This window comes from Cupressus sempervirens, chromosome 5 (genome assembly GCF_028749045.1).
Source record: "Cupressus sempervirens isolate cs-2001-9-10 chromosome 5, ASM2874904v1, whole genome shotgun sequence".
Classification (NCBI taxonomy): domain Eukaryota; kingdom Viridiplantae; phylum Streptophyta; class Pinopsida; order Cupressales; family Cupressaceae; genus Cupressus; species Cupressus sempervirens.
The window spans coordinates 896,371,446-896,386,252 of NC_143122.1; the positions used below are offsets into that span (position 1 = coordinate 896,371,446).

Sequence of the window (14,807 nt, forward strand, 5' to 3'; positions counted from 1 at the left end):
GACCTTGAACGAGATCTAAGGAAAATCTACCTACATTATAAACACTTTGCATTTCAAAGGTCAATTCCTTCTTCATTGCAGGATTTGAGGTCGTTGTCTCTTGTTAATTTATCCTACAAATTTGCTTGAAGTTATATACATACATACATATATGTGTGTGTGTGTGTACATACACACACAATTAACCTACAATGATTTCCATGCTAAATAGTATATGCATCTTGTCTCCTTTTGTTAGACATCAACCATGTGAATGCTTTCTACATTGCTTTTAGTTGACTAAATATATATAATAAAATATGCAGGTTTCGATACCAAACTAACTCCAATGTGGACAAATATCTAACGAATGAGACAATGTTAGATAATTCTCAGTAAGAATGAGGAAAAATGTTTGATGGTGGCAACAAAAACTCACTAATCAACCTACAACAACAAATATGCATTGTTAATATAATGAATAGTAATTGTATGCTAACATTGAAGATGACAAAAATGACATACTTTAGCATACGTGACATTGCCACATTGGATATACTATTCATAACCTTTAAGTTCACCAACACTATAGCCGACAATAGATTTGTTTGGGAGCCTAGGTATAAGGGCTCGTGTGCCTTCTCAAGTAAAGGTATATCAAGATCATCTTCATCATTATTATTAGATTCGCTAGTACCATCATTGTGAGCCTCTTCATCACTTTCCCCAATACCATCTTCTTCAATCATGTCCTCTGGCACATTATCATCTTCTTCCATGGGAGTGTTATCCTCAACTTGGATATTCACACCTCCATGTTCCTCTAGTAGGAAATCCACATTCAGTAATGGACAAAAATTGTGGCCTCCTTCAACATGACCATATTGCCTACAATGACTCTGGGCTATTGTGATTAGAATTCTTCGATTCTTTAAACCCTTACACTTTTTGCAAGGACAATAAAATTTATTAGGTTTTCTTCAAAACTAAGCCCACAATGTAGCCATTGTCTCATTATTTTCTTATGGATTCATATTATCAGGTGTGGTCTTTCTTCACAGGAAAATATACCTACAAATAAATTGGACATGTTGTGATTAATGTTTATATCTGCACATATGGTTTTTGTTAATTAATGTTTTCAAATGTAACTAAAATGATTACAAACATATCAAAAAGGACCTTCATAGGGTCTTATTACATCAACTGTTCTAACATGGTCATGTTGCTTATCTTGAGGCCTGAATGTCTTCTCATGCCTTCAACCTTGACCTTGATGCTCCTGCATCATTCTCCCAAGGATCAAAGAAAGTTGGATCATCATGGAATTGAGTAGGCAGACCTTCTAGGAAGTTGCAATACTTCAACCTTGTAAGTGTCATGTCAATGCAATGGGAACTAAACAAAAAATTTAAGTTGATGAGAAATTGTTGTTATGAATTCAAATAGTAAGTGTCACCTCAATGCATTGGGTATTTAACAAACAATTCAAGCTGATGAGTATGGGTTTTTGTGAACCACAACTCATGAAATATGCATTAAATCCATACCTAATGTTTACAATGAGTATGGGTTTTTTTTCTAAGAACATACTTGCTATTTATAGTCAGTAAGTTTTTATATCCTCTAAGAAATTTTAAGCAATGAGCCAAAGTCACACGGTTGAAGATGATCATTGTCCCCTCAAAGCGCCATCGTTTGATAAATTGTTGCATTGAAATATGATCTAGAAAGGGCCTTTTCACATAGTATGTTGGCACTATTTGGCAATCATCGATCATGTGGTTATTGCAAAGAGGCTAAGAACCAAACATGGAATCATGGAGATAGTGCATAGATGTACAAAAAAAATTTGTTGCTCTTTAGCCACTAATCTTCCTTTCTGCTTATCAATTAAAACATTATTTTTAAACTTGATCTTAATACTTTTTATAATCAATGGCTTTCTTTCCAATGTCTATATCTCGACTCAACACATTTTTTCATTTTTCATTCCTTCTTGCTTCATCATAAATACTTGGTTCACAAGTGCTTATGGTGTTCTTCTTGCTAAGATTATGGAGTGGACAATGACTTTCAATCTAGATAATCAAATGTTTGGCTCAACTTTGTTGGGTAAGTGTGATGATATGTAGTGCACTATAAATTTTCTCTTCAATGAAAGGATTAGCACCTCTAATTTTCAAATGGTGATCAACCAGAACTAGCTGACAATCTAACCTTAAAAATACATTTTATGCCAAATTCCAATCATAGTTAAAGACATTTAGCTATTGGAAAATGGCAAGATTATGTCTTATTTCAGATATGCAATAAAATGGGCAAGAAATGTGGAAGAACGTTAATTTTTTATCCACCAAAACATGAGTACAATTGTATAAACTGAATGTCTTTTTAAAGATAATGTTAATTCCCTTTAAAAGAAATATTTTGCATCCAACTTACTTGCTGAAGATATTTCAAGTTCAACAACTCTTTAATCACAGGATTCACAATAGTTGGAAGCTTTGACCTGTCTGTCAGCTGTGGCTTGGCCTGTAGCAACAAAAAATTCATTAGTATATGCATCTGAACATTTAGAAAATACATCAAGCAATTTAGGTCAATTCCAATCTGTAAATTAACTGGCGTTTGTTCTTCTTTAACATATTCAACAATCAAGTACAAGGTTTTTTAGTTTGGACTCTACCCTGATGAGCATTCCCTTAGAATCAAATTTACTTACTTTGGCATTGTAGTTTTCATCAAGGAGAACATTTGATGATTTCAAATCATAGTGAATGATAGATGGATCATAGTGCTCATGCAAATGCTTCATCGCTTTGTAATATTTAGGGCATAATGACTTTAGATTCTATTGCACTATCTTTATTTTTACAAAAGAAAAACACAAAGAATCTAGTCTTGGGTCAAATCATTATCACTATTGGCTCAAACTATTTTCACTAAAACTAAATGAATAGGCATTAGAAAAGAGATAAAACAAAACATTTATGAATAGGCATTTTCACTATTTTATGCAGAACATTTATGAGAAAATTTTACAGAAACAAATTCTAAAATATATTAATGACAGATAAATCTAAACTCAAAAATAGCCCTTTACCTACAAGATTTAAATAGAGATAAAAAAAGTCCAAATTGATCGACATCAAAAACAAGTGAATAAAAGAGATATACCAAATATAGAGGAAAAGTGATCTATGAAAAGTGATGAGACTTTTGATAAGGTTTTGGGCTAATGAGATTATTGGTCAAAATTTATCAAAACTGAAATGCTACTAAGATAATTGTTGGAAATGTTTTTAAAAGATCTTTGGTTCTATTATTGTATTTAGAAATAGGATTTTTAATTTGGGCTAAAATTGAATTTCATATTTTCTGAAATTGTGAGCTCCTGTAGTTGCAATTTTAATACCATTGAGAATAATCAGAGAGGCCTTTGATTGATCATTTCTATTTGAATTTAGTGTTTCATTGCAATATTCTTTGAACAATGTTGAAAACATACACTGATAATAATCCAACTATTTCATTGCAATGTTCTTTGTGCACAACGTAGCTAGTATTGAAAGGTGGTGAATGAAAATGCACATACCTGAAATGGGGGTTTCCATGATCAATTGAATTAGGAAGAACATGCATTCTCTTAGGCATTGAATATTTTCTATCTGCTCCTAAAGTGTGTGGACAATAACCAAATTCCTCACAAGCCATAAAGATCTGCACGATATGAGAGAAAGATCACTAGTTTTGTAAGCATCAAGATCGTGATTTGAGTCATAAGCTAAGAAAGGAGATAGCCAAATTCCCACACGCTCTACACCAATTTCATCAACAAATGATTCCAAAACTTCAAGAGAAAACCTTATTTAATTGTAGAATAGTTGATGTAATAAGTGTAATGGGATAGTAACAAAGTTATTTTTGGCCAAGTTGGAAATGCTTCAGTGTCTTTTGGGTTGCAGTTTTAACTAATGGCTCCATTGGGGGGGTTTAGCTAATCTAGAAGAAATATAGGATCAATGATGGTGATTCCCTATATTAAGTTGCACACGGGATCCTCCAAGTTGGAAATGCTTCAGTGTCTTTTGGTGTGCAGTGTTAACTAGTGGTTCCATTTGGGGGGTTAGCTAATCTTGAAGAAATATAGGATCAATGATGGTTATTCCCTTTATTAAGTTGCACACAAGATCCTCCAATTTTCAATTGATTGATTGCAACAAATAAAATATTTCTCTTTCTATGTATTCAAATAAGGAATTTAGTTGAACCAACCAAGAAATGTATTCAAGAAACACTTGTGTCCTGCTTCAAATTCCAAGAGAACACAACCAATATTGTTCCTTCTTTAGTAGATAGCCCCTTTGACGTCCTCCCTTGCCTCTCTAATTAAGTGAATACTCACAGAAGTTGCCTGTCATGAGAAATGGAGCCATGGGGATTACATTACGACCTTAAAATTCAATAATAAACTAGGTGTTCCAACTATTCATATATCTGCTATTGATACAGATTTGGAAATGGTCCTTACTATCAAGATAACTCAAATGGAGATTGGACGTGAACATTGATTATGAAGAAAATGCCTACCCGAATCAACTCAGAGTAGCAACCTGATAAGGCACAATAAGCTTGTCCCCCAAAGAGGAATAATAGTTAAGGAAATCCAAGGCTTAACTAATTTGATAGCATTCTGGAAGCATTTGGGCCTATTCAAGCTTCTTATAAGGAATCAACTCAAAGCTATTCAAGAAGATAGTATTGTGGAAGATATTAAACTTAAAACACCTAAACAAGTCAACCAAAGCCATTTAGAACTGATTTGATACCAAAGAAAAGAGAAACAAAGAATTACCTTGCATTAAACTCAAACTAAATGCTTTTTGTACAAAACACCAATGTTGTAGAACTATAAAATAAATAACTAGATGAAGAATTTTCAAGCAAAAAGACAAAGCTAAGCCCAAACTTAAGCCTTGATCATCCTTCAGAATGCATGTATGTGTTGACATGGATTCAAAAGAATTAGTTTTTAGTTCTTTGTGATAGTGCATGATGGTAGCTCTAGAATATTAATTATGGCAGGTTAAGACTAGCACACAGGCCATTGCAATATTTTGAGTCTAACATATTTAGATGACCAGTGATGCCTACGATTATGGTAGAATTGTCAGTGGATATGTTTTACATCTCCAAAGTAGGTATTTTTTAATGTGTATAACCCCTTACTTTATCTTTGGGCATGATTATTTTTGATGTTTAGATCTTGATATTGTTGTAACCCTAGTTTGATAACATACAAAATGTTGAAGCTTGAAAGGAATTTGGATTTTTTTGGAATCCAAAGTCAGCGCTTTGTTAGTTGTATTTGAATTTGTCAAGAAGTCAATCCCTTCGACGAACCTATAAATCATTTAAAGTATTTCAATAATCATTAAACCTTGTCCAAAAACTATTTGTCCCAAATTTTTAGCAAATTAAATCTGAAGCCTTTTGTAGTCCCAAAATGGGCTCCAAAATGTTCAATTTTTTTTTAGCAGAATGTAAAAAGAAATCAATTGTGAGGACTTGTAAGAGAAATGTAAAGACAAACTTACAGATTATAATGATGGACCGAATCAAAGAAATGAAAGGAATGTCAACCAAAGAAGAACAAAACTATAGGTATTCCAGTCCACCTTCAATCCATGGCATGGTTTGAAAATCCTAAGCAAAACAGACGAAACAACAATGTCCAGTATATCCACAAAAATCAGTGTTGAAACAACCATAAGAGATCCCAGCATTAGTGAAGAAAACCATCATCTCTACTCTTACCATATTTTGGCTCATCCAAAATGACCACACACAACAGATTCCCAAGTCTTGAGCGTCCCTCTCACATTTTTGTATAAGTTTCTCATAACAATGAAGTAGGGCACAAAATTGACTGTTTTACATTTTAACATATGAAGCCCATGTTGGTCAAAATTTCAACCAACACAAGCATGGATTTTTAAAAAAAAGGTATTTCTCCTTGCAAATTCTGACCAATCTAAAATATTTTAATAGATGGTCAAAAATTTTGGTCCTTATCAAGATTTTTAATCATGTAGTTTCAAATAGGAGTGGTTAAGAATACCCATCTCTCACAAGCTTGAATAATCCACTTAGCACTCACTGCACCTAGGTGATGCTCACAAAAATGAAATGTTATGACTTCTTGAGAGCTCAACTGTGATAGTGTTAATCTGATTCAAGTGCAATTAACAAGCCAACTTAGCTTGTTGCCTCATTTGCAAAACCTTCATAAAGTGTTGTGTCTTATGAAACATTGATTATAGAATTTCTCAGATCATTCATTAACAAGTAGGTGGGTTTTCAAGCTTGTAATTTTTAGATCCCTCAAATATCTAGCAATAACTCAAAAAGAAAATGGAACTTTTGCTGACCATGTATTTATGGTGCAAGTTAGTGGCTCAAAGTTATATTACCTAAAAAATGAGGCTATTTTATTGGAGGTGGGACTCATTAACTGGGCTTTGTCAGAACTCACAAGAATAGGATATGTGCCTTTGAGTACCCCTGATATTGTTTAGGCATCTATTCTTGAAAAGTGTGGCTTTCAACCCTAGGTAGAGAATACCCAGGTGTTATGTCCTTTTATGATACAAAATTTGATTGATAGAACAATTTCTATCATTAATAATTTATTATCTTAGTTGTCCTTTTTATATGTTCCAAGGTTCAAGTCATAAATCATTGGAGTTACACGAAGATCAAATGTTTAAAGATAAGATGGTGCATTTGAAAATTTGAACCACCATGATACAGATATACTAATTTTGTTTTAAGCAAGTATATTCTATATATGGAATAGACCAGTGTCTAGCAGGAACCTCAAAGATCCTAGTAGGGGGAATGTACATGTATCACATTGTAGCTGACACGATCTTGCCAATAAAACATGTTTGCTTTTTCACATTGCTTTTGCATAGAGGCTAGTGTTGTAGGCTATGCAACAAGGTATGATTGCATTTTTTTAATGGAAGTGTCACTCTCTTGAGTAAATGGAAGTGCACATGTTTTCTGCTATATTAATTTTTATTGCATTACATCAACATTGGAAACTATGATTGCATTAAATAAAAGGTAATCTATTCCATCCAACATAAATTTCTTGAAATATGAAAAACTGTTCAACTAAACAAAATGTCTATAACTTGTATGCACTCCATACTAATAAAAAATGTTGTTTGAGGTTCTTGAAAGGGCCAATGTTTAGATTCAGTATGTTACCAAATACTCATTAATACTGCTTAGGATTGATAACGCTATGTGGAATGGTGTGCAAAATGTTTGGTAAAATCATAATTATCTACATAATGGAGACCATTGAACACGTAAAATCAACAATTTCTTGAGTACTTTGATTTGTATAATACCACGTAAAATGTATGGTCAGCTTATATTCTACTAATATCTTGCAACTATGTCAAGTTGAAAACAAATGCATGCTCAAAAGAAACTATATTTCATATTGGAAAATATAACATTCTTTCAAGTTAGTAAATGTCAATAAACCTCCCTGGCTAAAGGTCTGATCTCTCTTGGCAAGATAGGTTGAGGTCCCTAGTTCTTGTAAGGGGCTTGATTCCCTCCTCATGAACCCTTACATGTATACTTTAATGGAGGTTGGTAGTACTTTTGGATGAGTGTCAATAATCTTTGTTTTCAAGTTAATCTTTGGGCTCATTATTTGGGGAGTATATCTCTCTAATGTGTGTATTTCATTGGTCATTAAGGTTGTCAAAAATATTCACTCAATTTCAAGAGTGACCTTTGTTATGTTAATACATGTTATGCTAACTAGTTTTATTATTTTAATTGTTGGCTAAGGTATTTTATCAGATGACTATACATTTTTAAATGCAATGGTTAGGTTTTAATTAACAACTATTGGTCCTTAAAATGGTACTAATATTGTCAAAAAAATGACACATTTATGAAATACCCTCCTTGAATCACTTGCATTGTAAATGGAAACCTCTGGAATAAGGCATTAATTGTTATATACTAATGCAATCATTTTGGTCTGAATTGTTATTCTTTTTTTTCTACCAGGACTTATTATCTTGTAGTGGGGTAGGATTTTTTATGCTTACATCGTTGTGTGCATGTCATTGTGAGCTCATCGCCCATACATGGTTCCCCCAGTAGCTTCTTTAATGTGTGGACAAAGGCAATGGAAATGGATTCTTAGCCTGTGAAGTGAAACTTCTTGATTCCATTCACTTGCCTCTACTCCACTAGAGTAAAATAGTAGTGCTTGGAGGAGAGTGCTAGTGTGTTCTAGCTCTCTTATAGTTACATGGTAGGTGCATTCATTGAGTTTGAATCTGATCCTCTCTTGCAATTATAACTAGTTAAAAGTGCAAGAGGATTTCTTCATTCATCACTTTCCCTTAACCTGTCTGGATATATGAGTCATTCAATTTTAGGGAAAACAATTATTTATATAATTAGACATACCTATGTTTTATGCCTTCATTCTTATTTCTTTATATACTAAGTTGTGCCCACTATCCACAAATATAATATTGGTGATAGATGATCGAGACTCGAAGCCATAATGATGAAAAGATACCATGGCTGCACCCTGCTTTGTTGTTTGAAATGCTTCATAACTAAAAATAATAGATTTATGTTATATAGATTCCTTAGCTCCTTCTAGTGAGTGATTAGTGAACTAGGTTTTTTTTTGAATTTCTATTGCCTAAAGTATAGCTATTTTTTCTGGGTTGTTGGGTAGGGATTTGTACCGTGTCCATCAGTTCAGTAAGGTTGAAATGTTTGTGATATTTCATCCAGAGGAAAGTGAATTATTCATTGAGGAGCTAATTAGCGTTGAGGAAGATCTCTTTTCTTCACTTGGATTATACTTCAAGTGAGTTGGAAATCTTTGGTTGTTTAATTGATTATATAGCATAATTTTTTTTGTTTTTTTGTTTTACAATTTTTCATTATTTGTAGGACTCTAGACATGCCTTCTGAAGACTTAGGTGCACCAGCATACCGCAAGTATGATGTGGAGGCAAGGATGCCAGGTCTTGGGTGGTATGGTAAGGTATACCCTAAACTATAATGCCATTCAACAAGGACAATATTTGATTGGTAGATAGGAAAAAAAAATTATGCCTCTACAAATATCTGTGTAATAATTATACAAATTTTCTTATTTTTATATATCAAGTGCATCAAACTACAAAGATTACCAAAATCATCGACTTAATATTTGGTTTTGACCTGTAAGTGCAAAATCAACTGTTTCAGTGGCTATCAAGCCCAAGAAAGGGAAAACCCCATTGCCACCATGGTAGTTTGTACATACGTTAAATGCAACAACTTGTGTTGTACCTATAATGATTATATCCATACTTGAAAATTTTCAGTAGGAAGATGGGTCTGTAATTGTTCCAAAATTTTTGAAACCATTCATGGATGGTGTTGAAGTCATATATCTGAAGTCAAAACAATAAAGCAATTTCCTAGATGTGAAGATAATTTTGTGATTGTATTTTGAACCATTGTTTCTGAGCAAGACCTTAGATTTAGGTACCGAGTGTATGAAATATTTTCCACCTCATACATTTTAGTACTCATCTTTCTTGACCTTAGTAATCCTCAAATGGTAGGTTGACTACACATTTACTGGGATAAGTTGTAGGTAGGTGTCTTAAATGCATTTTTGCATTGCTTAGTTGATCCCTTGGTAACTTAAAGATCCAAAAAAGTATAAAACAACGTTCTTTGAACATTCATTTTATTCAAATAATATTTAGAGGGGAGATTATCCCAATACTACAGACTATAAATAAGAGAAGATGTAAATGCAATATGTTGTCTACTACATCACACTTTGCAAAGGGAGGGCTTCTTCTTCAAAATATCATATTGATAATGATATAGCAGATCTCATAGACAACATGAAGATATTTAATAATAGCAAGTTCTCATTTATTTTTTATTTATTTTTTACATGGGGGTGTCCTCGTGACCTTAGCCCAGCGATGACCAATGGCCGTTGTGAGCTTAGGGTGAGACTAATACCCCATGGGTGCAGAGTAGCCCCAGGCAAGCCACGCTCACCATTTGAACCCGGAGGTGGAATCAAACTCAAGACCATGAGGGTGACCCATGAAATCAACCCTACCCATCTACCATGTGCGCTAGGGGTTGCCCCCTACAAGTTCTCATTTATTATGAAGAAAGTTAGTAGATTGCTTCTATAAATATTCTTGATTCATATGGAAGGCTAAATAATTTGAGGAGGCCATCTTACTGTAATAGTTGTTTGTCGGGTTTGAAATAATTATAGTTTGAGACAAAAGAATTTGAAACAAGATCAAGGGAGAGTTGGTAGTATTTTTGTTAAAGAGTCTCATGAAAATGCCAAGAATCCTAATGATGTCAAAATGATGGAAGTGAAAATCAACAAAATGTCAAAAGGTACAATCAAAATAGAAAATTGCTCCTAGAATAAGAGGCAATCCTATGAATAACACTATATTTGTAAGAATAATGCAGGTGCACATATGTTAAATTCACATTGGATTGGTTAGGATTTTATTTGTGATCTTGATAGTAATTTTTAACAATGGAGTTCAAGAGATTGGACTACTCATTCTCTATTTAGTATGCACTATTCTCAAGAACTAGTCAAGTTTTTTTATCAAGGAAGCTTATGAAAATTCCATTTCTTGTTAAATGTTCAAAGAATGACTATTGAGTGACCTTAATAGTTAATTACTTTCGTGTTTGCTAACTACAGAAAGGGTGATTATCAATACTAGCACATGTTATCCGAGGGTCTAGAAGAACAATATGATAAGAATATGTTTGAAATGAGCTTGATACATATTTGAAACATTGATAAAAGCAACTGACAACTGTTTGGTATTATGCTAGTGTTTAGGAAATGTATAAAAAAGTATATTTACAAACTATGTTGTACGATGGTATGTTCACTTGATTATGCAGTTGTAATTAATATGGATGTTTGAAGGAAATCATAAATTAGAAAGTATAAAAAGAGCTCCTTGTCTTCCAACCGTGCATACCTTATCCAACAAGCCCACGTCGAAGCCTCGCTTGTTTTATGTTGAAAAATGGTCTTTGATGGCTCATTAATGCTTAACCCTATAATAATCAATTTACAAACACCCATTAAGTTATGCTCTCTTCAACTACTATTCTAGACTGCTACTTCCAATTTGCGAAATTTTTTTTGTTTTTTTGCATATGATTCAATAACTTATTGACCGGCTCAACTTTATGAATTATGTTTATACTCTTTGAACTATCTTGAAGCAGCTTATCCAGCTTTATATACAATATTGGAAGAGTTTATGTTAGATCTTTTTAAAGCTAAATAGACTACTTCCAAACAAGGAGTTTGCCCATTAAATGGATGACAAAAACATAGCAACTATACTATTTTACCTTTTAATACAAGCAGAAGTAGATGCAATACTCATGTATGCGGACATGCAAGGGCCTCTATATGAGAAAAGAATGCCCAATGGCCTAATTCATTCTCATTCGAAAGCAAATGCATTGTAGCTTGAGGGCCAGTTATCCTAATCTCATGTGTGCCATGTTGATGAGAATGAGAAACAAGTATCTGACATAGGCTATGGTCAACCACCCAAATGTTTTTCACTCTCACCAATTGATCATAGCTAGTATTGAAAGAATGATTCCACACTAGGCCAAGTCGACACAGGGCACCTGCAAGAAAATTTGTTCATGCGCAAACCCTATGAGAAATTCCAATCCGATATCTGCACTCACCAAACTTCAGAAAATGCGAGTGAAAAAGATACACAATTTCATCTTTCCTTCTCAATCATATCCAAGATCAAAAAATGCAGGCAAACACATTTGGTGTGCACTCACCAAAGTTCAAAAAATGCAGGCAAATATTTGGCATTTCTAGTCTTTGCATCAACTTTGTGTAATTTGATGTTGGTCGAAATTTTGACCAAAGTGGGGGAAAAAAAAATTTTTCCGACCAACATGGGAATGAAAACAAAAAATAAAGAGGATTCATAGCGTTGGTCAAAAATTTTGATAGAAAAATGGATGCAAATGTACTAGTGGCCCCTAAGGACATATGTTGTCATGAAATGTGTCGATAGGGGTCATAGCTTAATCTATGGCACCTTTCAATGCATTAGAACCAACCAAATGGTTCCCTAGGGATCCTAGCACCCCTAGGGACATATGTTTTCATAAAATACATTGCAAGGGGTCATGGGTTAACCTATGACCCCTCTCAACACATTAGAATCAACCAAATGTGTCCCTAGGGGTCCTAGGGCCTCTAAGGAGATGTGTTTTTATGAAATACATTGAGAGGGGTCATAGGCTAACCTATGACCCCTCTCAACACATTCAAACCAACCAAATGCATCCCTAGGGGCCCTAGGGCTCCTAGAGGATCTTTTTGTCATAAATTGCATCGAGAGGGGTCATAGGTTAACCTATGACCCCTCTCGATGCATTTCAACCAACCAAATGGGTCCCTAGGGGCCCTAGGGACATATGTTGTCATGAAATGCATCAATAGTGGTCATAGATAAAACTATGACCCCTCTTGATGCAATGCAACCAATCAAATGGATCCCAAGGGGTCCTAGGGCCCCTAGGGACATATGTTGTCATGAAATGCATTGAAAGGGATCATAGGTTAACCTATGACCCCTCTTGACACATTTGAACCAACCAAATGTGTCCCTAAGGGCCCTAGGGCCCCTAAGGACATATATTGTCATGAAATGCATCAATATGGGTCATAGATTAGCCTATGAACCCTCTCGACACATTGGAACCAACAAAATCGAACATATGTTGTCATGAAATGTGTCAACCTATGACCCCTCTCAACTCATTAGAACCAACCAAATGCATACCTAAGGATCCTAGGGCCCCTAGGGACATACATTGTCATGAAATGCATTGAGAGGGGTTATTGGTTAACTTATGAGCCCTCTCGATGCATTCGAACCAACCAAGTGCATTCCTAGCGGTCCTAGCGCCCCTAGGGACATATGTTGTTATGAAATGCATTGAGAGGGGTCATAGTTTAACCTATGACCCCTCTCGATGCATTCAAACCAACCAAATGTGCCCCTAGGGGCCCTAGGGCACCTAGGGACATATGTTGTCATAAAATGCATCGATAGGGGTCATAGATTAACCTATGACCCCTATCGACACATTGGAACCAACCAAATGCATCCCTAAGCCATGAAATGCATCGAGAGTCTCTCGACACATTAGAACAAACCAAATGCATCCCTAGGGGCCGTAGTGCCCCTAGGGACATATATTGTCGTCAAATGCATTGATAGGGGTTGGCTTAACCTATGACCCCTCTCGATGCATTGGAACCAACCAAATGGGTCCTAGGGTCCCTAGGGACATATGTTGTCATGAAATGCATCAAGAAGGGTCATAGGTTAACCTATGACCCATCTCAACACATTAGAACCAACCAAATGTGTCCCTAGGGATCTTAGGGCCCGTAGGGACAGATGTTGTCATGAAATGCATCAAGGGGGGTCATAGATTAACCTATGACCCGTCTTGACCTATGACACCTATTGATGCATTGAAACCAACCAAATGCATCCCTAGAGGCCTGGCATTCATTGTCATGAAATGCATCAAGAGGGGTCATAAATTAACCTATGACCCCTCTTGATGCATTCAAACCAACCAAATGCTTTCTTAGGGGACCTCAAGCCCCTACGAACATATGTTGTCATGAAATGCATCGAAAGGGGTCATAGGTTAACCTATGACTCCTCTTGATGCATTGGAACCAATCAAATTGGTCCCTAGGTGTCCTAGGGCCAGTAGGGACATATGTTGTCATGAAATGCATCCCTATGACCCCTCTCAATGCATTAGAACTAACCAAATGCATCCCTAGGGGTTCTAGGGCCCCTAGGGTCATATGTTGTGATGAAATGTGTTGAGAGGGGTCATAGAGGTCATAGTTTAACCTATGACCCCTCTTGATGCATTCGAATGAACTAGATGTGTCCTTAGGGGAATATGTTGTAATGAAATGTGTTGATAGGGGTCATACATTAACCTATGACCCCTCTTGATGCATTGGAACCAACCAAATGGGTCCCTAGGGATCCTAGGGCCCCTAGGGACATATGTTGTCATAAAATGCATCGAGAGGGGTCATATGTTAACCTATGGCCCCTCTCGATGCATTGGAAGCAACCAAATGCATCTCTAGGGGTGCTAGGGCTCCTACAGACATACGATGTTGTTAAATGCATTGAGAGAGTTCATAGGTTAACCTATGACCCCTGTCGACGCATTAGAACCAAGCAAATGGATCATAGGTCATAATAATAATAACAATAATAATTTATGTTGTCTGTACTATATTTAATAATTATAGTAAAAATCATAATAATATAATATAATAATCATATATATATATATTAATATATTATCGTTATATGTTATAATAATAATAATAACAATAATAACCTATATTACATTATTATTATTAATAATAATAGTGAAAATTATAATAATATAATATAATAATCATATATAATAATGATAAATAAATCATATATGATAATAATCATATATATATTAATCATACATAAGTTAATGAAATTTTTTTATATTGCCCATAATTCCATCTAAAATTTGGGAATCAATATCAGATATTTGATCTGATATTAGATATCCAATTTAGTATTAGGCATGATTTTCCCAATATATTCCCTGTCACTGCAAACCTGACA

General features: G+C 34.8%; 1 pseudogene; it reads left to right on the plus strand.

Annotated features, from left to right (window-relative positions):
- The first annotated feature begins 6,422 nt into the window (after window positions 1-6,422).
- On the plus strand, window positions 6,423-9,500 carry LOC149558815 (serine--tRNA ligase, chloroplastic/mitochondrial-like; annotated as a pseudogene).
- Window positions 9,501-14,807: the final 5,307 nt, after the last annotated feature.